Source organism: Polypterus senegalus, chromosome 1 (assembly GCF_016835505.1).
Source record: "Polypterus senegalus isolate Bchr_013 chromosome 1, ASM1683550v1, whole genome shotgun sequence".
In the NCBI taxonomy this organism is placed as follows: Eukaryota; Metazoa; Chordata; class Cladistia; order Polypteriformes; family Polypteridae; genus Polypterus; species Polypterus senegalus.
This window is the reverse complement of record NC_053154.1, coordinates 18437251-18463404: the sequence shown is the minus strand read 5'-3', so window position 1 is coordinate 18463404 and position 26154 is coordinate 18437251. Positions and strand designations below refer to the sequence as shown.

At 46.6% G+C, this 26154-nt stretch overlaps 1 protein-coding gene across 2 annotated transcripts in view; it reads left to right on the top strand.

The window, feature by feature from the left end:
* Positions 1 to 2767: 2767 nt before the first annotated feature.
* The window catches only part of LOC120523266 (USP6 N-terminal-like protein), a 273973-nt gene continuing 250586 nt past the window's right edge, over positions 2768 to 26154 (top strand). For both annotated transcript variants that reach the window (XM_039744440.1, XM_039744448.1), the window contains exon 1: positions 2768 to 2990. The gene's annotated coding sequence lies outside the window, so the exon portion shown is untranslated. The remainder of the gene's footprint in view (positions 2991 to 26154) is intronic.

The window sequence follows — 26154 nt, the reverse complement described above, 5'->3', positions numbered from 1 at the left end:
TTAGAATCGCCAATGTACCTAACCTGCATGTCTTTGGACTGTAGGAGGAAACCCACGCAGACACGGGGAGAACATGCAGTCTCCACGCAGGGAGGACCCGGGAAGCGAACCCTTAAAGGTCTCCTAACTCCGAGGCAGCAGCGCTACCCACTGCGCCACCGTGCCGCCCACAGAATATCAGGGTTACACTAAAATGAAGCTATGAGAAAGCCATGTTGCAATAACGGGTTATTAGCAGTTTGTTAAAGTGCTCCACCGTATTAGCCTGGTGAATTTCTATCGGTCAGCTATTCCAGATTTGAGGTGCCTAACAGCAGAAGGCCGCCCGCCTCACCACTTCTTTTAAGTTTAGCTCTTGGAATTCTAAGCAGACACTCATCTGAAGATCTGAGGTTACGATTTGGAGGGTAAGGTGTAAGACATTCTGACATGGAGCAGATTATTGAAGGCGTTGTAAACTATAAGCAGTATTTTAAAGTCAATTCTAAATGACACAGGTAACCAGTGTAGTGACATCAGAACTGGTGTGATGTGCTCGGATTTTCTTTTCCTAGTTAAGATTCTGGCAGCTCCATTCTGCACTCATTGTAATTGATTGATGTCTTTTTTGGGTGGTCCTGAGAGGAGTGCATTACAGTCATCTAGTCGACTGAAAACAAAAGCGTGAACTCTTTTTTCAGCATCTTGCAAAGTTATAAGGGATCTAATTTTTGCTATATATCTCAAGTGAATCTGATTGATATGTGATTTAAAATTCAGGCTACAGTCAATAATTACCCCTAAATTCTTTACCTCTGTCTTGACTTATAATCCTAATGGCTCAAGTTTATTTCTAATACCCTTATTATATCCATTTTTGTCAATCACTAAGATTTCTGTTTTCTCCTTATTTAGTTTGAGAGTTACTACTCATCCATTATATGAGACAAAATAGCGGGAGCACTATGGTGCAATAAAGAAATAAAAGCTATGCTCAGGCATTGGCTGCAGCTGAGAAGCTCTAGAGAGTGGTCCGGCTTTAGGGTCAGAGCTCCATAGGGTGGGTGGCCCATCTCTCATACGAGACTCCTCCTTCCGGGAGTGCCCTGCTTTTATATCTCAGGGACTGGAAGGGGAGGAGTCACTTGTCCTCAATGGGCATCTTCTTGAAGTTTTGGGTGGAAAAAAAAGTAAGAAAAGAGTCAGCGATCGCGTTCCTTGGAGTCTGACGAGCCTGGAAGGAGACCCTCTGACACACATGCGTGACAATGTTCTCCCCACTTCTGTGAGGGTTTCCTCCCACAGTCCAAAGTCATGCAGGTTAGATATATTAGCAATACTAAATTAGTGTGTGTGTGTGTGTGTGTGTGAGTGAGTGTGTGCACCCGGTGACGGATTGACATCCTTTCCTGGGGGTTAGATCCTGCCTTGTGCCCTGTGCTTGCTGGGATAGGCTCCAGACCCCCATCATTTTCCTTCTCAGGATTAAGTGGACTTGGAAAATGGTTTGGCATGAAATGAGTTATTAGGAGGGTGGCACAGTTAGGAGACCCAGGTTCGCTTCCCGGGTCCTCCCTGTGTGGAGTTTGCATGTTCTCCCCGTGTCTGGGTGGGTTTCCTCCGGGTACACCGATTTCCTCCCAAAGTCCAAAGACATGTGGATTGGCGGCTCTAAATTGTCCTTGGTGTGTTTTTGTTGTTGGCACCCTGCCCAGGATTGGTCCCTGCCTTGCTCAGTGTTGGCTGGGATTGGCTCCAGCAGACCCCCCGTGACCCTGTGTTTGGATTCAACGGGTTGGGAAATGGATGGATGGATAGTTATTAGGATTTTTTTAAGCAAAGAATTGTAATCTGCTTGTATTTTGTTCTGAGCTCTGCACTTGTGGGGATCAATTATGTCCCTTTGTCCTAACACTTGTTCCCAAACGGTCCCCTGACTGTTCCCTCATTAGATTGGGGGAAATAAGTATTGAATGAGTCATTCCCTGTCATTACCCGTACCTTTATTTATGGCCTTTAATGTTGTCAGCTCTTTAAAATTTGTGAATTTCTTGAGTTAATAATATCTATGTCTGGTGAGAAGTTCATGCCAATAAACTCATTGGAAATATATTTACGGAAAAAATGTTGACGCGTTCAATACTTATTTCCCCACTGTATATTGACCTCATTTGTAAATGTCTTTGGACAAAAGCGTCTGCTAAGCAAATAAATGTATATGTAGGCCGCGTCGGACCAAAAAAGATAAAGAAAAAAAAAAAAAGATTTCAAAACGTTCGTTAGTCATTCTTATAAGCGTAATATTGGTCCATCCAACCATTTTCTGACTCGCTTATCCCATGCGGGGCCTACCTGAGCAGCCTAGACAGGAATTATCCCTGGACGGGTCGCCAGTGCATCGCGGACCCTCACACAAAGCCATTCAGAGATGTCACTCATCCTTGGACGTGGCAGTAAAGTCCACGCGCAGACGGGGAGAACGCGCGCACTCCGCACAGACAGTGCACGGCCTGAGATTCTAACTCAAAAGGTGCACCTAGAGTGATACACGTTTATTAGCTTTTCTACTTAAAAACGAAGGGGTTTATTGGTTCTCCTTCCCGAAGTGTTTATTTCGTCCTTCCTCTGTTCACGCTTGTCATGAATTGTCCCCACTGAATTGCCATCAACTGGCTATTTCTGACGGAGTTTGCGTTTTTCGTGAAGAGAGGTAAAATGGCCCGGTCCCTAAGCTGACAGCCAAGCGGACGCCGCGCCGCTAGTGCGCCTGCTCGCTGGTAGGCAGAGCAGAGGGGAGCATCCTGCCCAGGGCTCCTCTCAGGTCTCTTGTGTCATTGATTTGCAATGCGTTACTGTCCGGCTTGTTCGCTTCGGCTTCAACGTACTGCTCGGGCTTGTTTTTTGGAGTGACAGCTCTGCGGGATTTGTACAGCCTTTTTCGTGAGTGGAGGAAGAATGAAAAGAGGAGAACGAAAGTCTGCCCTGGTGAAAGAAGGCCATCGCAGCAAAAGGTAGGGATCGGTCTTTACGCGAGCGGCACTCGTTAAGTGGCAAATTAAACGCAGACTCAGCCCTTGTCGGTATTAACGGGGGCTTTCAAGTCCAGTTCCGCCGTCGCTGTCACTTTTATAACTTCCCACGCCCAGGGACTTAAAACAAAGCCTCGGCGTCATTATTTTTTAAACAGAACGCTTTCAGTTGCGAAGAAGCGCTGTGCGAGGACAAAAAACCGTTACATTTTTTCATGGCCATATATAGAATAAACTGTGATTGTGTTACAGTAGGTATACCGCCTCAACAAAAAAACAAAACAAAAAAAAAAAAAACCGAAAAATTAAACTTGGCTTTGAACGGTGTTATTTTGATCGGATCGAGTTGCAACGTGGGAGCAAAATGCGCTTCCTAAATGGGCACCGGCCCTGGGGTGATCAAATATCCGCTTCAGAAGCGATGAGACGATGAGGTCGCTCGAGATGACTGACCCATGGCGGTTTGGTAGTTTGGGGAGTCTGGAATGGAGCTGACGGGCTCTTTAGGAGTCTAGCGGTGTGCGTTATGAAGTTGTCTGGCCGTCATTCCAAAAGTCGTGATTTCCAAAAAAAAAGCATGGAATTTTGTTATTCTGTTTAAAAAATAAAAAAAACAAAAAATCACAGAAGACTAACACTGTATGCGGTGGGCTGACGCCCTGCCCGGGGTTTGTTCCTGCCTTGCGCCCTGTGTTGGCTGGGATTGGCTCTGGCAGACCCCTGTGACCCTGTATTAGGATGTAGCGGGCTGGATAATGACTGACAGACTAACACTGTATCTGTGCTCAAGCTACCCATCCGTCCATTATCGCCTAATCCAGTGCAGGGTCTAGCGCAAAGATGGAATCAACCCGCTATTAAGCGATTCAGTAACATCCATCCATCCATCCATCCATCCATTCATTTCCTAACCTGCTTACCCAGGGTAGGGCCATATGGAAGCTGGAGCCTATTCCAGCAAGCATCGCCTGCAAGGCAGGAACATCCATCCAATTCCTAATGTGTTTGTCCAGGGTAGGGTGGCAGGCGGACTGGAGCCTATTGCAGCAAGCATTGGGAACAAGGAAGGAATATACGTTTCTATCCATCCTTTTCCTACAACAGCAACAACATTTATTTCTATAGCACATTTTCATACAAATAATGTAGCTCAAAGTGCTTTACATGACGAAGAAAAGAGGAAAAAAAAGACAAAGTAAGAATTAAAATAAGACAACACTAATTAACATAGAATAAGAGTAAGGTTCGATGGCCAGGGAGGACAGAAAAAGTAAAAAAGAAAAACTCCAGACGGCTGGAGAGAAAAAAATAAAATCTGCAGGGGTTCCAGACCACAAGACCGCCCAGTCCTCTCTGGGCATTCTACCTCACATAAATGAAACAGTCCTCCTTGGATTTAGGGTTCTCATGGAAGGACTTGATGATGACGGTCATGTAGACTTCAATGTAGGGACATCACGGTGCTTTGATTAGGTGGTGCTGGTGCAGGTCGCCACCACTGAAAACCGGGAAGAGAAACAGAAGAGAGAGTAGGGGTTAGTACGGATTTTAGAGCCACCATGAATAGTTATTATAATGAATTGAATATACAGAGCATCAGGATTAAACTAAAATGAAGTAATGAGAAGGCCATGTTAAAGTAATGTGTTTTCCTAAACTGCTTATCTAGGCTGGGGTCGTGTAGAAGCTGGAGCCTATCCCAGTAAGCATCAGGAACATCTCATCTTATTTTCTGAAACTTTTTTTCCTGGTGAGAATTGTGATGGCAGCAGGCCAGGCAGGTCAGCCCAGACTTCCCTGTCCCCAGCTACCAATTCCAGCTTTTTCTGTTGAATTCCCAGGCATTTACAAGCTGGATGTGAGATGAAATCCTTCTAGCGAGTCCTGGGTTTGCAGCAGGGTCTCCACATGCCCGGAGCAGCTTCAGGTGGAAGCCACTTCGGGGTCTGAAACCACCTCAATAGAGTCCTCCTGATCTGCAGCTCTACTCCGAGGCTCTCCAGACTCTCTGAGCTTCTCATCCTATCATGGAGTGTCAGCCCACCACCCTGTGAATAAACCACATTTCTGCCGCTGGCACTCACACTCTCATTGTTTCGGTCATTACCCATAGCTCGGGACTATAGGTGAGGGGTGTTGATCGACTGCTAAATCTCGGAGTTTTGTCTTTAGAGTCCGCTCCTGCTTCATCACCCCATACCGGTCAGTACAGCACCCACAAAACAGCTGCCACCGCTCCAATCTGCTTGTCAATCTCACATTCTCTTTTTCCATCACTCGTGAGCAAGATCCTGTGATTCGTGAACTCTTCTTCTAAGAGAAGTTGTTCTCAATCTCACCTGGGTTCAGACTGATAAAAGTTGTCTAAACACAAACAGAGACTCTCAATATGTATTTGCAACTCTCTGTGCAAAAGTCAGGATTTATAAAAGCAAACAGGAGAACTGGTGGATGTTTATGGCAACTCTGACCCATTTTGAAGAAACGGGGAAAACGACGACATCCTCGATAAAATAGGGTAATGCGGCCAAACCAACTACCGTATATACTTGCGTTCTACGTTCTCCTGCGGATAAGTCGGGGCTTGATTTTATCGTATAATTTCTGGTATTTTATAACGTCAGTCATATAAGTCGAATGTGGAAAAGTCACTCTATTGGTCCAAGAGATTATGATCTACTAACACCTGCCCACCTGAGAGAGTAACCATGGAGCACGCGGCCTTTTGTTTCTATGCATTGTGCCTACGTGACCACACAGTGATACCCAAACTATTCTGAAGAGATGTTTGCACCATTTTGTGTTTTTTTTGTATCTCACACCCTCATACACCTTTATCGTAAAAGCATCCCTTATCTACGATCGAAAGAAAATATGAAGCTGGTTTTAAATTAAAAGTCAATAAAGTAGCGAAAGAAATTGGCAACAAAATTCGATGTGTCTGAGAAGCTGATGTGAGATTGGAGGAAGATTATCATATTTTTGAATGGGCATATAAGTTGGGCTCTGATTTTATGATCAGTGGGTTTCAAGAGCCGACTTTTACGCGAGTATATACAGTAAATAACAACTCAGGTGTATGATAATTCATGTCACTGAGCCGCTATTTTAATGCGTGTTGACGTGACGAACATTTTAAACCTCAAATGTGAGAAATACGATTTATGGACTTTATTTTAATTCTCGTTTAAGGAGATCAGTACTGCGTATTTGCAATGAGAAAAGTTTTTGTTTATTCGTCGGTACGTATCGGACACCTCTGGTCACGTCTCAGAATCCGAAACCAAAGCAAAGTAAAAACACAACCGTGATTCACTCCTTGTGTACGGAAAACTGTAAATCTCAGGCGCTTCTGCCTGTTCATAGCCTAAGGGTTTCATACAACATGGCTGGTCTGGCACTGCTTGAAAATTATGCATATAGCCAAATATGAAAGGAACGAGCTTTATGGACCGGCAGGATTTATTTATTTATTTTTTACCCATGATGATGGCGAGTTTTTCAGCTGATTCAGGTGCCCAGGAGCTACTTGGTTTTTCTAAAGTAATTGGGGGCAATTGACTGCACTCATGACCTCATAGTCAGAATGACGCTGCCTGTGTTAACTGTGAGCAGTGACAGTCCCTTAACACACAATACATATTTTGGTCAACTTAGAAAGGTAAACTGCAGCAGTGTCCCGTTCACCTAACGTAATCAGGGCAATTGACCGCACTCGTGTTGCAATAAGGGCACCTAGTGAGTAGGATGCTGCCTGTGTTAATTGTGAGCAGTGACAGTCCCTTAAGGCACAAGCTGTTAACCGACCAGTGAGGTGCTACATCCTGTTTTCATATTGTGTGGGTACATAAAAATAAAACATAATGTATTTTGGCCCTCAACACACGATACATGTTTTGGCCAACTTAGAAAGGTAAATTGCAGCAGTGCCGCGTTCACTTAACGTAATCGGGACAATTGACCGCACTCGTGTTGCATTAAGGGCACCTAGTGAGAATGACGCTGCCAGTATTAACTGTGTTAAGTCACCGTCCCTTAAAGCACAATACATATTTTGGTCAACGTAAAAAGGCAAATTGCAGCAGTGTTAAGTTCACATAACGTAATCAGGGCAATTGACTGCATACATATTGTAATAAGGGCACCAAATTAGAATGATGCTGCCCATGTTAACTGTGAGCAGTCACCATCCATCAACACACGATACATGTTTTGGCCAACTTAGAAAGGTAAATTGCAGCAGTGCCGCGTTCACTTAATGTAATCGGGACAATTGACTGCACTCGTGTTGCAATAAGGGCACCTAGTGAGTAGGATGCCGCCTGTGCTAACTGTGAGCAGTGACAGTCCCTTAACACGCAACACATATTTTGGCCAACTTAGAAAGGTAAATTGCAGCAGTGTCCAGTTCTCCTAACGTAATCGCCTCACTTAGTTAGAATGATGCTGCCTGTGTTAACTGTGAGCAGTGACAGTCCCTTAAGGCACAAGCTGTTAACCGACCAGTGAGGTGCTACATCCTGTTTTCATATTGTGTGGGTACATAAAAATAAAACATAATGTATTTTGGCCAACTTAGAAAGGCAAGTTGCAGCATTGTCAAGTTCATCTAATGTAATCAGAGTGATTGACTGAACTCGTGTTGCAATAAGGGCACCTAGTGAGAATGACGCTGCCAGTATTAACTGTGTCCAGTCACCATCCCTTAAAGCACAATACATATTTTGGTCAACGTAAAAAGGCAAATTGCAGCATTGTTAAGTTCACATAACGTAATCGGGGCAATTGACTGCACACATATTGTAATAAGGGCACCAAATTAGAATGATGCTGCCCGTGTTAACTGTGAGCAGTCACCATCCATCAACACACAATACATATTTTGGTCAACTTAGAAAGGTAAACTGCAGCAGTGTCCCGTTCACCTAACGTAATCGGGGCAATTGACCGCACTCGTGTTGCAATAAGGGCACCTAGTGAGTAGGATGCTGCCTGTGTTAATTGTGAGCAGTGACAGTCCCTTAAGGCACAAGCTGTTAACCGACCAGTGAGGTGCTACATCCTGTTTATATATTGTGTGGGTACATAAAAATAAAACATAATGTATTTTGGCCCTCAACACACGATACATGTTTTGGCCAACTTAGAAAGGTAAATTGCAGCAGTGCCGTGTTCACTTAACGTAATCGGGACAATTGACCGCACTCGTGTTGCATTAAGGGCACCTAGTGAGAATGACGCTGCCTGTGTTAACTGTGTTCAGTCACCGTCCCTTAAAGCACAATACATATTTTGGTCAACGTAAAAAGGCAAATTGCAGCAGTGTTAAGTTCACATAACGTAATCAGGGCAATTGACTGCACACATATTGTAATAAGGGCACCAAATTAGAATGATGCTGCCCGTGTTAACTGTGAGCAGTCACCATCCATCAACACACGATACATGTTTTGGCCAACTTAGAAAGGTAAATTGCAGCAGTGCCGCGTTCACTTAACGTAATCGGGACAATTGACCGCACTCGTGTTGCAATAAGGGCACCTAAGGAGTACAAGACTTCCTGTGTTAACAGTCAGCAGTGACGGTCCCTTACTGCACAAGCTGTTAACTGACCAGTGAGGCGCTACATCCAGTTTTTGTATGGCGTGGGTGTATTAACATAAAACATATTTTGCCCAACTTAAAAACGCAAATTGCAGCCGTGTCCCGTTCACCTAACATAATCGCGGTGATTGACTGCACTCGTGTTACAATAAGGGCACCTCGTGAGAACGACGCTGCCAATGCTAACTGTGAGCAGTGACAGGCCCATAACACACAAGCCGTTCCCTTTTAAAATGCTGCACATTTGCACTGAAGAACTTTTTCGGGGTTTCGTCATTGTGTACCGGCTGACAGATCAGGAATCTCTTAGCCATTAATTGACCAGTGAGGCATGACATTCAGTTTTTATCTGCACACACGTAAAACATGACACAAGGATGTGTTTCGAGTCCGACTTCCGCCATGCAAAGTGCTTTTTGTTCTGACCAAATAACTAAATTTGTGTCTCATCAGTCCAAAGCACTTTGTTCCAAAATGAATCTGGCTTGTCTAAATGAGCATTTGCATACAACAAGCGACTCTGTTTGTGGCCTGAGTGCAGAAAGGGCTTCTTTCTCATCACCCTGCCATACAGATGTTCTTTGTACAAATTGTGCTGAATTGTAGAACGATGTACAGATACACCATCTGCAGCGAGATGTTCTTGCAGGTCTTTGGAGGTGATCTGTGGGTTGTCTGTATCCATTCTCACAATCCTGCTCATATGCCGCTCCTGTATTTTTCTTGGCCTGCCAGACCTGAGTTGGTTTAACAGCAACTGTGCCTGTGGCCTTCCATTTCCTGATTCCATTCCTTACAGTTGAAACTAACAGTTTAAACCTCTGAGATGACTTTTTGTAGCCTTCACCTAAACCAGGAGACTCAACAATCTTTGTTTTCAGATCTTTTGAGAGTTGTTTTGAGGATCCCATGCTGTCTGTCACTCTTCAGAGGAGAATCAAAGGGAAGGAAGCACAACTTGTAATTGACCACCTTAAATACCTTTGACCACTCATGATTGGACACCCCTGTCTATGAAGTTCAAGGCTTAACGAGCTCATCCAACCAATTTGGTGTTGCCAGTAATCAGCATTGAGCAGCGACAGGCATTCAAATCAGCAAAATGACAAGGGGACCCAAATTTGTGCACAGCCAGTTTTTCACATTTGATTTAATTTCATAACTAAATACTGCGTCACTAAAAATCTTTGTTCGGAAAACACCGCAGTGCTCAGATGTTCCTAGGAAATGAAGAACATACCACTGTTATGTTTTTTTGTTGAAAGGAGAGTCAATTATTAAGTAGGCTGAAAGGGGTTCCCAAACTTTTTCATATGACTGTATATATAAAATTGAATGTCTGTCTGCTTTTCACGAGCGAGCTACTTAACGTTTTTTTTTCTATAATTTGCTTGAACGGTTGATTTTGCGACTTCTGTCATCGCGCTAAGTATCATAGGTCGCTTATAGGTGCAATTTGTTCACGGGCCAAGTGGAGGGGGAAGCGTGACATCAGGAGTGGGGAGCCGGGCAGGTTCTCCTCAGTCACGCGCCAGCCTCCATTCGAGTCGCTCTGCCTCTCGTCACGTGTTGGAACGCACCTTGCCTCCTCTTAGCCAGTGATACCTGTTTGTTCAGCAGACATTATCATCTAGTTCAGGGGTCTCCAACCTTTCTTCCCCTGAGAGCTACTTTTACAAAATGAAAATGGCCGAGAGCTCCTCATGTTTTCTAACGTTTATTCTCATCGCTTATTTCAACCCAAACAAACTGAATAAGCTTGTTTTGCCTGAACATTTACAAAATGTCGGTGTCCACAACTCACATTTTGCATTTTTGCATCACAAAAAATTCACCTCCAAGTGCATTTTGTACGTCTGTATTCATTTTCTGGTGTATCTCACACTATTGAATTAAAACAGGAATGCTGTCAACACAAAACAATGCAATTCCAAATCCACAGATATTCCTCATTCATTTGTCATTTTGTCACATGTCACTGTGTCACTTTATTCACAGGTCCAGTTACATGTGTGACGTGTTGTTTAGTTAGTCAGATGACTCAACAAGAGAGGCAGGTGTCTGGTGGAGTGGAGCCACTGAGGTTCACTCTGATGGAGTCCTTTAAATGTTCGTCTCTCAGTCTTGTTCTGCACTTTGACTTCATGACATTCACATCAGACTCGCAGAGGTATGGAGACCCAAACAACCAGACATTTCCAGAGCTGCTTGGTGAAGATTCTTATAGTTATCTGGCTCTACTGAGCTCCAGAAATGCTGACAATGCTGTTGAGACTTTAGGTTTACTAATATTTAAAATATAAAATCTAACGTCTATATGTCTGTATGTCTGTCCGCTTTTCACGAGAGAACTTCTTAACGGATTTAGATCGGGTTTTTTTGTATAATTTGCTTGAACGTTCCGGTTGATTTTGCGCCTTCTCTCTTTGCGCTAAGAATCACAGTGTGCTTGCCGTACCGATTTGTTTGTGCGAATTCTAGAAACACGCAGCAGGCCGAGGGGGGCGGGGCCTTCCTCAGTCACTCGCCAACTTCGGGGCGTGGTCCTTAACTCCGCTTAGCTAGTGAACGAGAGAACAATTGAATTGAACTTTGTTTGATATTTAAAATAAAGTGTTACTTAGGTCTCAATGAGTTTGAGTCCGGATATTCTCTTAAGTGTATGTCAGTCGGTCATTGTCCAACCCACAATATCCTAATACAGGGTCAACAGGGGTCTGCTGGAGCCAATCCTAGCCAATGCAGGGTGCAAGGCAAAAACAAACCTGGGCAGAGCACACACACACCCACACACTAGGGACAATTTAGGATCACCTAAGTGTCTTTGGAGCACCCAGAGGGAACCCACGCAGACACGTGGAGAACATGCAAACTCTACGCAGGGAGGTCCCAGGAAGAGAACACAGGTCTCGCTACCACTGCGCCACCCTCTTAAGTGTATGCCACATTGAAAAGATAGATTGCAATTCAGATTGTGGATCGTGATTTTGTGTTAAAAGGATCGTGACATGATTTTTTGGAAAGATCATTCACCCCTAATTTGACTAATCAAGATCTCAAATTTATGTAGGATTCATTAACCCTTTGGAGTTAACTACTTGGAAAGGGGTTGTGAGCTACTGGTATCTCGCGAGCGACGTGTTGGAGACACGCAAGATCAGAGCTACGTGTGTTTTTGAGGGTAGCTGCTGATTGGCACAGATATCACGGTCACGTGCTTTTCTCCCCACGCGGCAGACTCTCTCCCGTCAGAGCTGAACATGATCAGATATACAGTGCCAACGTTTGACGTTGGAGCATACCTACCTTCTGCTTGGCCAGAATTACATTTTTTTAAAATGTATTGATTTTTGAAGTTTGTCCTGTTCCACTGCTACTTGGGCAGAACCACGGGGGACAGCTAATATGACAATAAAGTTGAAGTTGAGACTAATGAACGTCATGATTCGCTGGCCTGGGTCAACCTGTGATTCGTTTACTTTGAAACAAAGTAGCTTTGACAGACGTGTCGGTGCTGCACATGGTGGCTGGCTTGGTGGTAATTTAACTGACTGAACCCCCCGTGTTTCATATTCATTGCAACAGCAATCTTGTGCCAGGTGATAGTGGCTCAGATGATGGCACCCTCCTATGCCATTCTTTGACCTCCGTGCTTCAATGCTGTGTATAGAGGCAGGCGGTGGTGTCTCGGTGCATCATGCAGGTGTCTGCTCTGCCAGCCAGGGAAGGATGGTAGAACCGTGAGTGCATCTGTATGAGGTTGATTAGTATTGTCTATATTCGTTTTTTTCCAACGGGTGGCGTTAGAGGTGCTGTCCCGTGTGCGCGTACACCCCCCTCAGCCCAAGACCATCCGTCGGGCGGACCTAACCGAGAGGTCGTGGACGCGGGGAGAGGGCATCGGCGTTGGCCTGAAGGCCGCCAGCGATAAGTGACCGTGAACTTATAGGGCTGCAAGTCCAGGAACCACCTGGTGACTCGCGGATTCACTCCTTGTGAAGGGACATCCACTGAAGCGCAGCGTGATCAGTCACCAGAGTGAATTCGCGACCCAACAGATAATACCGAGATAAGTCACGCCCACTTAATAGCCAGGGCTTCCCTCTCCACCGCCGCGTACCTGGTCTCGGTCCAACAGTTTCCGCTTAGGTACATCACGGGTGTTCGACACCATCAACGCTTTGGCTCAACACGGCGCCGAGGCCTGTGTCCGCGCCGGTCTGGAGGATAAAGGGTAGCCCAAAATCCGGGGTCCGCAATACCGTGCCGACGTAAGGGCCTGTTTTAGGTCACTAAATGCGTGTTCGCTCTGTCGCCCCATACCACATGCAGGGGAGCCTCTTCGTCAAACTAGTCAAGGGTGCTGCCCTTGGAGAAACGGGGCACGAACCGGCGGTAGTACCCCGCTAGCCCCAAGAAAGCCTGCACCTGTCTCTTGGTATTCGGACGGGGCCATTCCAGGATGTCTTTGACTTTGGAACACTGGGGCCTCACCTGTCCTCGCCCCACAAGGTAGCCTAAATACTTGGCCTCCTTTAAGCCAAAAAACATTTACGGGGTTAATACGGAGGCCGGCTTTAGCCAGTGTCGCGAGGACAGCCGAGAGCTGCAATAGATGTTCCTCCCAGGTGCCGGAATAGATGACGACGTCATCCAGGTAGGCGGCACTATAGGACTGGTGGGGCTTCAGCACTTTATCCCCCAGACGCTGAAAGGTCGCTGGGGCCCCGTGCAGCCCAAATGGGAGGACCTTGTATTGCCAGTGTCCGCTAGGGGTGCTAAAGGCAGTTTTTTCTTTTGCAGATGCCGTTAAGGGAATTTGCCAATACCCTTTTGTCATATCAAGAGTAGTCAGATATCGAGCCGCACCCAGCCGCCGAGGAGGTCACAATGCGGGCATAGGGTAGGCATCGAACTTGGAGACCTGGTTCAGACGTCTAAAGTCGTTACAGAATCTCCAAGACCCGTCCGGCTTAGGAACGAGGACAATCGGACTGGACCAGGGGCTGTGGCTCTCCTCGATGATGTCCGAGTCCAGCATCCGCTGTACCTCCAGTTCCACCTCAGCGCGTTTTGCCTCCGGGAGTCTGTATGGCCTCTCCCGGACGACTACTCCGGCTCGTGACTATATCGTGGGCAATCAGCGCAGTCCGCCTGGGGACTCGCCACCACCTCGGGATGGCGAAGATGGCCTGGGCAATCTCCTGCCGTGTGGCGCTAGCTCGTCGCCGAGGTTAAGGGCAACCGTGCTAGCGAACAGGGAGAGGGATCTATGTGTTTCGGGAGTCTCCTCCCGCTCCTTCCATGGCTTCAATAAATTAACATGATAGATCCTCTCGCTCGGTCGACGATTAGGTTGCTTGACTAAATAGTCGACGAGCCCCTTTCTTTCCTTAACCTCGTATGGCCCCAGCCAGTGAGCTAGTAATTTGGAGTGGGAGGTGGGAACGAGTACCATCACTCGATCCCCCGGGCGGAACTCCCGGAGGACGGAGTTGCGGTTGTAGCACCGGACCTGCGCTGCCTGCGCACGAGTCACGTGTTCTTTGAGGAGAGGCCTGATTTTGGTGAGCCTGTCGCGCAGTTGCGCTACATATTCCAATATATTAGAGGAGGGAAGGGCCTCGGCCTCCCAACCTTCTTTTAGGATATCCAAAAGTCCCCGGGGTTGTCGCCCATATAACAGTTCAAAAGGGGAGAAGCCCGTAGAGGCCTGGGGTACCTCCCGGTAGGCAAAGAGCACGAGCGGAAGGAGTTGGTCCCAATTCCTGCCATCAGCGCTGACTACCTTGCGCATCTGTTTAAGCGCCTGGTTAAAACGCTCTACCAGACCGTCTGTTTGGGGTGGTAGACAGACGTCTTCAGGTGCTTTATTCTCAGTAATCTGGCAACCTCCCTGAACGTATCTGAAGTGAAGGGAGTACCCTGGTCCGTGAGGACTTCTTTGGGATACCCACTCGGGAGAAGAGGTTAACAAGTTCCCGTGCGATGTTTTTGGTGGTAGCGGAGCGCAGGGGAACCGCCTCTGGGTATCGGGTCGCGTAATCAACCATGACCAATATATATTTGTGGCCCCGGTTGGAGGGCTCCAGAGGTCCTACTAAGTCGACCCTATCCGTCAAAGGGAACATCTATCAGGGGATCGGACGAGAGGAGCACGGTCCCTCCTAGGAATCTGGCGAATCTGGCAGTCCGGACAGGACTGACAGAAGCGCCGGACCTCCTCGCTGATCCCGGCCAGTAAAACCGAGCTTGATCCTCTCCAGTGTTTTCGCCCCAGGTGGGCGCCTAAGAGGTGTGCATGAGCCAGCTCGCATACCTCCCGCCGGAAGGTACGCGGAACTAGCAGCAACTTCCGCACCTCGCCCTCGTGAGTTGCCACCCGATACAACAGATCATTTTCCAAGACAAAGAAGGGACCCCGTGGTATGGAACTGTCCGCTTGTGAGCCGCCTGGCAGAACAATCGCATTCCTGGCAAACCGCAGGGAATCATCATTCCATTGTTCCCTCTTAAATGAGGCAGGCGTGGAGCGAAACTGGTGGTCCAGGCCGCCAGGGATCTAACAAAGGGCTGGGGATGAGCTCCTTGGCTCGTCCCTTCGCCGGGTGGGAGGTCCGCTCAGAGCGCTGGCCTGAGAACTCACCCCCTTGTGCCTGCGCCATTTTGGCTTGCCTCAGTGCATGGCGTGGAGACCGCGGGAAGGGTGCCTTGTCCCTCCATAGCCAGACCCAGTGAGGCCCCAGGAGTGGTGCGTGGCTTACCGCTTTTTCTTTGCGACCAGTCTTGTCCGAGGATCACTGGAAAGGGGGTTCGGGTAACACCGCGACCACCAGTTTGGACAAATCCCTCCAGGAAAGATAGCATGCTGTGGAACGGTAAGCCCTGGTCTCTCCGTGTACACAAGTGACCCGTACATGTTTGTTTAGCCACTGTCGCGTAAGACATAACGCAGCGACAATAGTTATGTTGCTGCCGGAGTCGAAGAGAGCCACCACCGAGTGCCCATTTACTAACACCACTCCCGTGTTCGGACTTGCCAAAGGGTGCGGCGGAGTACAGTACCTTTCCGCCGAAGTCCAGGTGCAGTCCATCGGCTCCATGGGGGTGTTCAGCGGGCAGGTGGGTAGCAGGTGGCCAGTCTCCCCACACTTGTAACAGCGCGGAGAGGCCGGCTTCTCTCGGGCTCTGGGAGGTGCTTCTGCAGCGCCGAGGGCTCGGGGTGGCCGCCCGTCCCGCCGGTTCCCGCGAGCTTGCCTTTCTGCCCCCGCTCGAAGACCGCGAGCTGGCGCCCAGGACTTCCAGGAGTCCTGGCATGTCCGTGATAGGGGTGGCGCCCGAACCTGCTGGGCGAGGGGGCCGGGCAGTGCGTTGACCAAGCCCTCACAGGCCACCTGTTCAACAACCTTCCGGGCTTGAGGGCCCTCGGGCCGTAGCCACCGCCCATTTTCCCCAGAAGTCGGCGGCCTGTGCTCGGGCCGGCTTCTCGGGGTCAAACTGCCAGCCCCGCCATTCACTCGCCTGCTGGCTCGGCGTAATGCCGTAGCGCGCCAGGATCTCCTGTTTCAGGAGCTTATAGTCCGCGGCCTCCTCCTCAGGGAGGTCATAATAGGCCCGCGCCCTTTAAGTAGGGCGCCAGAAGGGACGCCCACTCGGACCGCTGCCACTGCTCCGGTGGCCGCCCTCTCAAAGATCCCTAAGTAGGACTCGATATCGCCCGCCTCCGCCATCGGTACAAGGGACGGAGGCTTTGACGAGGCGGTTCGCCCTTACCCTCTCGGCATCCGCGAAGTTTCGCCTTCGCCTCCAGCTCCCGGTAGTAGTAGCCTGTGCTTGCTGCAGGGACTGGATCTGGGCATTCATGCCCTGCAGCACGGTGTTGAGGTCCTGCCTTTTGCGTGACAACGTTTAGAAGGTGATTGTGAGTTAGTGCATGTCAGTGGGCATACGCCAGGTTTTTTAAATTGGATTTCTTTTTTGGCATATGCATTTTCCAGTTTTTTGTCCTCCAAATATTTTCACGCACGGGCCCACGCAAATGCGAGCCCTGGAGAGAGCAATCCACTCTTTTCTGTGTTGAGAGCCCTGACCTCAGACTCAGAAGTGCTGATCCGCATTTCTGCCGCTTCACACTTGGCCGTGAATCTCTCAGGAGTGTGCGCTGTGGGTCACGGTCAGGTGAGGCAACGAGGACAACATCATCGGCGTTAGGCCTCCCCAACCGGACACCCTGATATCCTGGCCATGGAAACCACAACCAGGAGAGGGGACCGAATGCTACTAATGTAGGTGTGGAGGTGATGCCAGCTACTGTATACCCAACTGGTACTTTTCCACCTCCGTCCCTGGTCAGAGAGGTCCTAAAGCCAGGGTTCATTGGGAGGGTCTAGTCCAGGGCTTCTTAACTTGAGATCCGTTGACCCCTAGGGGGGTTTCAGGGATGTTCAGATAAAAATGCACATTTATATTCGCTATACGATTTTTCTGGTGCGTTACTTCTCCTGCTGTTATTTTTCTCGTAAGGATTTATCTCACCTAAGCCTACTAAGACTTACATAACATGCAAGAATAATAATGGCAAGAAAAATCCATCCATCCATCCAGCTATATCCTAACTATAGGGTCACATGGGTCTGCTGGAGCCAATCTTGGCTAACACAGGGCGCAAGGCAGGAAACAAACCCCGGGCAGGGTGCCAGCCCACCGCAGGGCACACACACACACACACACCAAGCACAATTTAGAATCACCAATACACCCAACTTCCATGTCTTTGGACTGTGGGAGGAAACCCACGCAGGCACGGGGAGAACATGCAAACTCCACGCAGGGAGGACCCGGGAAGCGAACCCGGGTCTCCCAACTGCGAGGCAGCAGCGCTACCCACAGCGCCACCGTGCTGCCCGCAAGAAAAATTACACGAGAAAAACTGTAGTCACCATACAGTACATGTGAATTTTTCTGGGGAAGGGTCCATAGCTTTCATCAGATTCTTAAAGGGGTCCGTGACTCAAAAAAAGGATAAGAATCACTGGTCTGGTCCATCCATAATCAGGTAAGCTCACAAGACGACCACACGTTACCATTTTGGGCTAAGCCCGGCCAGTTTATGTGGGTCTGCTAACCACAAGGCCCTCACTGGTGAACACCACCAGGCAGAAACATACATCCATCCATCCATCATCCAACCCGCTATATCCAAACTACAGGGTCACGGGGGTCTGCTGGAGCCAATCCCAGCCAACACAGGGCGCAAGGCAGGAAACAAACCCCGGGCAGGGTGCCAGCCCACCGCAGAGGCAGAAACGTGTTTTCCAAAATATAAACCAACTGCTGCAAGGTACATGTGCTTTGTTTAAAATATTGGGTTGAGTTTTATTTGTATTCCTGACATTTGGGTTTGCTTATTTAGGTTTTATCCTCATCAAGGATATATGAATGAAAACGGGTGGAAACTCTTGCTTTTCCATCCATCCATCCTACTATAGCCAGCCAAATTCAATTCAGGGTGGCACTGAGCCACTTTCTACCCTTACAGCACTTGGTGCAAAGCAGAATGCGGCCTAGATGGGATGGCAGGATACCCTCCCACACCTTCAAACTGGCAGCTTTGGAGTCTCCCGTCTCCATGAAGCGCAGTCTCCGTTTGTTCTTTGTGGCCAGCTTTGTTTTTCCAAACCTCAGACTTGACTTGGCTAACAGGGGCTTCAGTTCAGTTTATTTTCGTATAGCGCACTTTACTGAGTGCCTCAAATTCACAGTCAGCGGGACACCTTAGGATTGGAGCGAGCAGCATGAAATACTGCAGAGCCATCCAACCATCGTCTAAACCTGCTAAGTCATGGCAGAGTCGAGGTCTCCAGATAACAGAGCAAGATACAGAGGACAGTGAGATAAGGAAAAAGGTGATCCGCTGTGGCGACCCTTAACGGGAGCAGCTGAAAGAAGAAGAAGAAGAAGATGATGAAGAAGTCGAGGGCTCCAGGACCATCACTGTGTCTTTGTCTCGTTTATAATTTTAATCTCCTCCTCTGTTGTCGTCTGGCCATAGCTTATCAACTATTTAATAGACAGACATTGTTGGTTTCCATTTCCTGCTTTGTTCTCTGTGTGCTTTAACAAATCTGCATTTCTATGTGTACCCGTTCTGTATTTAGTAGTTGGTATCGTCTGTACCTGTGTGTGGAACTGAGACTTGTTCACAGCACTCTGCACCTGCACTCACTGAAGAGTGCGAAACCAAAAAATGAGTTGCAATGCAATGAAATGTAATGTAATGTGGAGAAGCTGGAGCGTATCCCAGTAGTCATTGGGCACAAGACAGGAACAGTCCCAGGGCAGAACTACAGTGCATCACAGGGTGAACACACACACACACACACACACACACCAGGGACAGTTTAGCCAGCCATGTATCCATCTTCACCACCCATTTATACATTGCAGAGTTATTAGAACACTGAAGTGTATCCCAGCAATCATCAGGGGCAAAACAGGAACAATCCCAGTACAAAACTACAGAGCATCACAGGCTGAACACAAACACACAGACACACAAACCAGGGCCAGTTTAGCCAGCCATCCATCTTCACCTCCCATTTATCCATTGCAGGGTCTTGGGGAGGCTTGAGCGTATCCCAGCAATCATCAGGGGTAAAACAGGAACAATCCCAGTACAGAACTTCAGAGCATCACAGGGTTAATTCACACACACACACCAGGGACAGTTTATCCATTTATCCATCAATTCTTCCATCTTCACCCCCCATTTATCAATTGCAGGGTCATGGGGAAGCTTGAGCGTATCCCAGCAATCATCAGGGGCAAGAATGGAACAATCCCAGTACAGAACTACAGAGCATCACAGGGTGAACACACACACACACACACCAGGGCCAATGTAGTCATCCATCCATCTTCACCAGCCATTTTCCATTGCAGGGTCACTAGGACTCTGAAGTGTTTCCCAGCAATCATTGGGTGCAAGACAGGAATAGTCCCACTACAGAACTACGGTGCATCACAGGGTGAACACACACACACAGGGCTATTCATCCATCTTCAATGCCCATTTATCCATTGCAGGCTCACAGGGAGTCTTGAGCGTATCCCAGCAATCATTGGGTACAAGACAGGAATAATCCCAGTACAGAACTACAGAGCATCACAGGGTGAACACACACACACACCAGGGCTATTTATCCATCTGTTCATCCATTCATCCATCTTCAGTGCCCATTTATCCATTGCAGGGCAACAGGGAAGCTGGAGCGTATCCCAGCAATCATTGGGCACAAGACAGGAACGGTCCCAGTACAGAACTACAGTGCATCACAGGCTGAACACACACACACGCACCAGCGCCAGTGTATCCATCCTTTCATCCACCCAACTTCACAACCCATTTATCCATTGCAGCGTCACGGGGAGGCTGCAGCGTATCCCAGCAATCATCGGGCGTAAGGCAGGAACAGTCCCTAGAAAGACCCCAGTCCATCGCAGAGGTCTGTGTGGTCCATTGACAGAGAAGACGGCTCTGACAGTTTGAATGCTTGCCTTTCAGCCATGAATAAGGCTTTTGCATTCCCATCCATTACACGGCCCTTTTAATTGCCCTCAGTTTTGCCATCATGGCCTCATCCTCTCTGAGTGCACCAGGAAGTCACTAATGTTGAACTAACGTTTGAGGTGTAAATTTGGAAACGCTATTGTCAAGACGCACTTCTTTGGGTTACTGTAAAATCTATAAGAGGCAGCTGTAGTTTGGCCGTTTTGCTGCGTGGGGCCTTGCTGTCTGCACAGTTATTTATGGTTGCGCCATTACACCACCACTGCAACCTTCCCACCACTGCTTCTCAGTCATATTTAAAGCTGCAGAGTCAGGTGTTTGACAAACAGGTAGGACTCGGTTACACAGGTAGATAAATTCGATAAACTTAGAGTGCATGTCCCAAGGGGGAAAATGTACAGTAGCTTTTTACAGGAGCTCAAGAAATATACTAAGAAACAACAACAACAACAAGCCTCAAGTACACACCAGAGTCACAAGAGAGAATGGAAATGTCAGGCTTGGCTCGAGATAAAAGGGCAGTCACAGTCCGGCGTTACAAGAGGGTTACAAATGAGTGACATTCCTGTGGATGTTCGTAACCAGATTTTGTAAGTTGGAACTTGAAGAAAAACACGTAATGCTTTCTTGCTTGTTTTACAGAAAAATGGAAGTGATGCAATATTCTAAAGCTTTAAATTACAAAACACTAAATAATTGAAACTATTGTTTTAGCCATGGGTATTTACAGTGAGGGTGGCACGGTGGCACAGTGGGTAGCTCTGCTGCCTCACAGTTAAGAGACCCGGGTTCGCTTCCCGGGTCCTCCCTGCGTGGAGTTTGCATGTCCTCCCCGTGTCTGTGTGGGTTTCCTCCCACAGTCCAAAGACATGCAGGTTAGGTGGGTTGGCGATTCTAAATTGGCCCTAGTGTGTGCTTGGTGTGTTTGTGTGTGTCCTGCGGTGGGTTGGCACCCTGCCCAGAATTGGTTCCTGCCTTGTGCCCTGTGTTGGCTGGGATTGGCTCCACCAGACCCCCGTGACCCTGTAGTTAGGATTCAGCGGATTGGAAAATGGATGGATGGATATTTACAGTGAGTTCAGAAAGTATTCAGACCCCCTTCACTTGCTTATTGGGGTGCAGATTTAATTTTAAAGTTAAATTCAGTCTACATGCAATAATCCTTCAGAAAGGCTTGTAAATTTATAAAAAATTTAAAACTGAAATTTCTTCTTTATGTGAGCATACAGACCCTTGGAGCATGTGCTCGTGCGCCATGCTCGAGGCTCCGCCCCGCGGGTTGGAGACAGCCAATCAAGGGGCAGGTAAGTAATTTTTTTTATAGGGTGTGCTGAACAGTGTGCACTCGCATCTAATGTTTTAGAGCATCCGCCTGCCTGCAGGCACTCCCATATCATGTTTTAGAGCGTCCGCTCACCTGCAGGCACTCCCATATCATGTTTTAGAGCGTCCGCTCCCTGCAGGCACTGGCATATCATGTTTTAGAGTGTCCGCTCGCCTGCAGGCACTCCCATATCATGTTTTAGAGCGTCATTTTTCCTGTAAAATTGATTTTTTTGGGGGGTTTTGGGCATGTTTTTGTCAGTCTGTTAAAGTGGCGTACAACTTGGACAAACTGGTTCCCAGCAGCGACTTGGGGGTCCAAGACGCATTCAGACATCGTCCCCATGCTGTTCCCGGTCCATTTGGGTGGTGTTTCTGTCAACTTTCTGACCTTTTCCAATGGAGCAGGCGCCCTCCCCTCTTCAGAGCAGGGGGTGCCTGGTTGTCTCCCATTGATTTACATTAGAGCACACGAACATCGCGATGTGTTCGGACCGAACACACAAACACTTTGGTGCTCGCTCATCACTACTTTGCACCTTTTTGAGGGAAGTCTCAACAAGCTTGGCACACATTTGGATTTGGGCAGCTGATCCCAATCTTCCTGGCAGATCCTCTCAAGCTCCGTTAGATTGTGTCGGTACAGCGCCATCTTTAGGTCTCTCTCCACAGACGTACTGTGGGGTTTAGCTCTGGGCTTTGGCTGAGACACTCGAGGACACTCAGACACTTGTCCTGAAGCCACTCCAGTGATGTCTTGCCTGTATGCTTCAGTTTATTGTTGTGCTGAAAGGTGAACCGTCACCAAGTCTGAGGTGGTGTGCACTCTGAGCAGGCTTTCTTCAAGGACCTCTCAGTATTTGGCTAAATTCATCCTTACCACACCTCTGACCTGTCTCTCTGTCTCTGCGACCCCATAGCATGGTGCTGCCACAACAATGGGATGGTGCCTATCAGGTGATGAGCAGTGCCTGATCCATGCCAGACATAATGCTTACAGTTCTGTCCAAAGAGTTCAATTTTTGTCTCATTAGACCAGAGAACCTTTTCCTTCACGCTCTCAGGGTTCCTTACATTGCATTTGGCAAACTTCAAATGGAGTCTAAGGCGAGTTGAAATCTAAGTAATTAACGTAGACCTCGGCGTGGATGTTTGCAGTGCACCATCTATTGGAATGTATTTTATAATGCATGTACTAATAAAAAGCATTGGATTTTTTAATTCCAACAGATGGTACATCACAAACCTTTGTAGTAATAAAATGCATTCAGTTACCTTGATATAAGTCTGTCTGACAGAGATCTGCTTCCTGCAACAGAGAAAGGTAAGGAAAATAAAGTGGGTGCCACTTACTGAATTATCTAATTAACTAGCTGTTAAGTAATCAACATAGATCTCAGCATTAATGTTTGTAGTTCACCATGCAATGCATATGTCTTTGTTACAGTACATGCCATTTGGTGTGGGATTTGTAGAAACAGTGTTAATATTTGTGATGCACCATCTGTTGGAATGGCATATGCAATGCATATGCCTTTGTTATATGCCATTTGGTATGGGATTTGTAGAAACAGTGTTAATGTTTGTAATGCACCATCTGTTGGAATGGCAAATCCAATGCATATCCATCCATCCATTTTCTAACCCGCTGAATCCGAATAGGGTCACGGGGGTCTGCTGGAGCCAATCCCAGCCAACACAGGGCACAAGGCAGGAACCAATCCTGGGCAGGGTGCCAACCCACCGCAGGACACACACAAACACACCCACACACCAAGGCCAATTTAGAATCGCCAATCCACCTAACCTGCATGTCTTTGGATTGTGGGAGGAAACCCACGCAGACACGGGGAGAACATGCAAACTCCACGCAGGGAGGACCCGGGAAGCGAACCCGGGCCTCCTAACTGCGAGGCAGCAGCGCTACCACTGCGCCACCGTGCCGCCCCCAATGCATATGTCTTGCTATATACTATTTGGTATGGGATTTGTAAAACCAGTGTTAATGTTTGTAACGAATGACCAAGGCATAGCAAGCAGAGAGACACACCGATAGACACACATTCTGATTTAGGTGGATAGTTTGTTAAGGTAAGAAAGTAAATATTTATCAGTTTCTCTCATGAGTCAAGAACTTGTTCTTTTTGGATATGATTGGATTCGTAATTGCAGCGACTCCTTGCTGGGTTGGAGCCATTTGTATTTTCTAATTTACTTTTACTTTTTTTTTTTCATTAAAAGATGTTGAATGCCATATTGATAATGGGATGTCTTGTTGAATAACTGAATCAATGATACTGTATGCAAGCTGGGCAAAGCAACCATTTTTTAATGTTTTTCCATCTGTAGAACTCCTGTTCATGATGACATAAACTCTGTGTTAAGTTGTACAGTTAACTATAACATATTTGTAAAACCTCATATTGGGTGTAAAGTCTTGTTTATTATGAATAAGTTCTTCTTAAGTTTGCATATGCTGGGTTTATGTCCAAGTGTCTGTTGATGGCGTTCTCATTTGATAACCAGGATTCAGCCAGCTCTCTAGCACTTTTAGTATTGGCTTTAAATTTTACTTGTACATCGTCCCAATTAAATGTATGTCCTGTTGATTTAGTATGCGTAGATCAATGATAGTGATTCCCTTTCTTCTGACGGCGTTGTGGTGTTCCTGTATACGTGTTGCGATTCTTTTTGAAAGTTTGTCCAATGTATACCGCAGAGCACGAACTGCATGGAATGCCGTACACTGTGTTTCGTGTTTCTGCTATCGATTTCTTGTTTTTAGCATTAAAGAGGACCGTGCGCAGATTGTTTTTGGGTTTGTGTGCTATTCTGACACCTGACTTGGCCAGGATGTGTGCAGCACCTTCAGACACATTGTGGTGATAAGGGAGTGAGTGCCAGCTGGGGTGGGGGTTCTGATTCAAGTCAACTGTTTGCTGAGTTTTTTGGCATCTTCTCTGTAGGCTTTGATTAATATGAATATATATATATATATATATATATATATATATATATATATATATATATATATATATATATATATATATATATACACACTGTGAGTGGAAAAAAACCACACCAAAATGTTTTTCATCACATCTTCAACAATAGTCGGCTGATTTACTTAATGTTTGATACAAAGTGTATGTAATATGTTTTCCAACAACAGTTGTATTAATTACTCACATCAAACAAACAACATCGCTGCACTAGCTTATTAAACTTAACGATTCTTAATAAAAATTCGGTCTTCTGTACTGAAACCCATTTTTATCTGCAAATTTAGCAAGGGTCAAACTTGTTTACAAACTTTATCGTCTGCGTTCGCATGTATCCATGGCAACCAAATTTATAAATAAGTAAGATCTTATACTGCTTTGACACAAGTTTATACAATGTTCCAAATTTTATCAAAATCGGCCGACTATTGTTGAAGATGTGATGAAAAACATTTTGGTGTGTTTTTTTTCCACTCACAGTGTGTATATATATATATATATATGTATATGTATATATATATATATATATATATATATATATATATATATATATATATATACAGTGGTGTGAAAAACTATTTGCCCCCTTCCTGATTTCTTATTCTTTTGCATGTTTGTCACACAAAATGTTTCTGATCATCAAACACATTTAACCATTAGTCAAATATAACACAAGTAAACACAAAATGCAGTTTTTAAATGATGGTTTTATTATTTAGGGAGAAAAAAAAATCCAAACCTACATGGCCCTGTGTGAAAAAGTAATTGCCCCTTGTTAAAAATAACCTAACTGTGGTGTATCACACCTGAGTTCAATTTCTGTAGCCACCCCAGGCCTGATTACTGCCACACCTGTTTCAATCAAGAAATCACTTAAATAGGAGCTGCCTGACACAGAGAAGTAGACCAAAAGCACCTCAAAAGCTAGACATCATGCCAAGATCCAAAGAAATTCAGGAACAAATGAGAACAGAAGTAATTAAGATCTATCAGTCTGGTAAAGGTTATAAAGCCATTTCAAAAGCTTTGGGACTCCAGCGAACCACAGTGAGAGCCATTATCCACAAATGGCAAAAACATGGAACAGTAGTGAACCTTCCCAGGAATGGCGGCCGACCAAAATTACCCCAAGAGCGCAGAGACGACTCATCCGAGAGGTCACAAAGACCCCAGGACAACGTCTAAAGAACTGCAGGCCTCACTTGCCTCAATTAAGGTCAGTGTTCACGACTCCACCATAAGAAAGAGACTGGGCAAAAACGACCTGCATGGCAGATTTCCAAGACGCAAACCACTGTTAAGCAAAAAGAACATTAGGGCTCGTCTCAATTTTGCTAAGAAACATGTCAATGATTGCCAAGACTTTTGGGAAAATACCTTGTGGACTGATGAGACAAAAGTTGAACTTTTTGGAAGGCAAATGTCCCGTTACATCTGGCGTAAAAGGAACACAGCATTTCAGAAAAAGAACATCATACCAACAGTAAAATATGGTGGTGGTAGTGTGATGGTCTGGGGTTGTTTTGCTGCTTCAGGACCTGGAAGGCTTGCTGTGATAGATGGAACCATGAATTCTACTGTCTACCAAAAATCCTGAAGGAGAATGTCCGGCCATCTGTTCGTCAACTCAAGCTGAAGCGATCTTGGG